Below are 2,410 nucleotides of genomic sequence, written 5' to 3'. Positions count from 1 at the left end.
TATTGCTTCTTAATGCTGGTTCTACACTCACATACCAGCTGGCCAAATATTTTCATCAAGTTATAGAATTGCACAAAATGTTTAATTAGATGTTATTTTAATTGTCTTATTTTTTTCTAATAACAAAATGTTATATTCAATTATTTATTTTATTTTTCTGTAAATGCTGGTATTAAAAATATTTGATTTTATTATTTTTAAACTTAAATTGTCTTTGAAGTATTAAAATCAGATGGGGGACTGTACTGAGCAAGTATTAAAAGAGGCTTCCCTGGGCAGATAGATATTCAGCTCCAACATATTGGCATATTTTAGCTTTGAAGATGATCAGAAAATATCTTTAGTTTATTAAATTGAAGTTAAAAATCCATGTGTCATGGCATTTAAATCACAAGAGCAGAAAAGTCTGTGGAGAGTCTCAGTCACCCAAGTCACAGTTGTCTCAAAGGTGATTTTTTTTCTTCAAAAGGCAGCTGGATTGTTTTTTCCTTGAGGAAGAAGAAGAAAAGTTTCTCTTCTCATCAAAAGGAAACTTCTTCTTCCTCAAGGAAAAAACAGTCCAGTTGCTTTTTGAAGAAAAAAAAAGCACCTTTGCAATGAGCAGAAAAAGCAACTTGGTATTTACATAATGGTTAGCAGGACACATATACAACCTTCCCAGATTTCCTGTATATTTTAACAGGGCCAGAATTTATTCTGTGTAAGCTCAAAGTAATACAAAGTATTAAATTCATACAGTATTAAACAGAATGTAAATGTTTTCATTCCTGTACATTTTCAAGATAAGAATCAGTGCTGTAGCTACTTATGATTCATTTGTCTCCTGAATTAATCTCTTTTACATCAGGAGACAAAGAGATCACAAGTAACTGCAGCACAGATTCTTATCTTGATTTATTTCCTGCTGTAAGTAATTTAGTGAATGCATTTAGATCTGTTATTCCAATTAATGTTCATTAGGGGAGTTAAAATTCAACATTCAGGGAGTTTACTATATTGATAGTAACTATGGCTCAGCAGATAAGCACATTCTGTCTTGCTTCGATAATAGTTGATTATGGCCAACTGACACATCACATAAACTAGACAGAATATTCTTGGCCCATAGGATTAAAAGTTCTGCCTATTCTAAATGATATCTAATATTTTGCTTAGAAAACAGGGTTCATATCTCTGGAATACTTTTGATCTTTGTTACATGAATTTCTCAAATTATACCAGTAGTTATGAATACACTTTCAGTTTTTAGCAAGCATCTATAGATGATGCTTGTAGGGGATGCAGTGGCTCAGTGGCTACGATGCTGAGCTTGTTGATCAAAAGGTTGGCAGTTCAGCGGTTTGAATCCCTAGTGCCGCATAACGGGGTGAGTTCCTGTTACTTGTCTCAGCTTCTGCCAACCTCACAGTTCGAAAGCATGTAAAAATGCAAGTAGAAAAATAGGGACCACCTTTGGTGGGAAGGTAATAGAGTTCTGTGCACCTTTGGCATTTAGTCATGCTGGCCACATGACCACGGAGACATTTTCGGACAGCTCTTGCTCTTTGGCTTTGAAACGGAGATGAGCACCACCCCCTAGAGTCGAGAAAGACTAGCACATATGTGCGAGGGGAACCTTTACCTTTACCTATAGATGATGCATCTGGTTAATTACTTGTGCTTGTAATCCATATTGGCTTACTGTAAAATAATCTACTTAAAGGGGACTTGAAAAAGTAACTAAAAACATCCAATAGTAATTTTCATAACTAAGGGAAAAAACATGGTTTATACATCACATTGGTTGATTTATACAACAAAGAAACCACCAATTGCCCACACACACACACACACTCATTTTGATGTAGGATGTTATGTGAGTCAAAATATTTGTCAGACTTTTATTAAATACTATGCCTTTGGCATCTGCAGCCCTTGAAGGGTTTTCCAGTCAGCTCAAAAATTTGAGCTCCCCTTCACTTGAGCATCTTCAATCCACAGCTGATTGTTAAGAAAGACTCCTTAAATAAGATCCAATATGTTTAATGGACGCCATTTTACATCTTCACAAAGGGTGTTATAAGAGCTGACCAGTGCTATAATCATCCTTGAAAAATTGCTCTTCTCCATTATTGTGAAGTTTTAAAAAGCCTACATGGAAGCAGTTTTAAAGAAGGGCTGTTACAAAGTAGGGGAGAACTAATTACTTTATATCTATTTTAGAAGCCTTTAAAAAATCAAAATCAAGCCTTAAACGTGATCTCCATTATTGTCACTGGAGTCTTAAAGCCTAATTGTTTTCTCTGTGTGCATGTATCTGCACACCATGCCCAAGTGCTTGCAAACACTTGGGTTTAGAGAAAGTATATCAGGACTGACTTCCTCTTCCCCAAAAGACAAAAGAATCTCTTCTCATTTTATATATACTTTA

This window comes from Ahaetulla prasina, chromosome 5 (assembly GCF_028640845.1).
Source record: "Ahaetulla prasina isolate Xishuangbanna chromosome 5, ASM2864084v1, whole genome shotgun sequence".
Taxonomy (NCBI): domain Eukaryota; kingdom Metazoa; phylum Chordata; class Lepidosauria; order Squamata; family Colubridae; genus Ahaetulla; species Ahaetulla prasina.
This window is presented reverse-complemented; position numbering follows the sequence as displayed.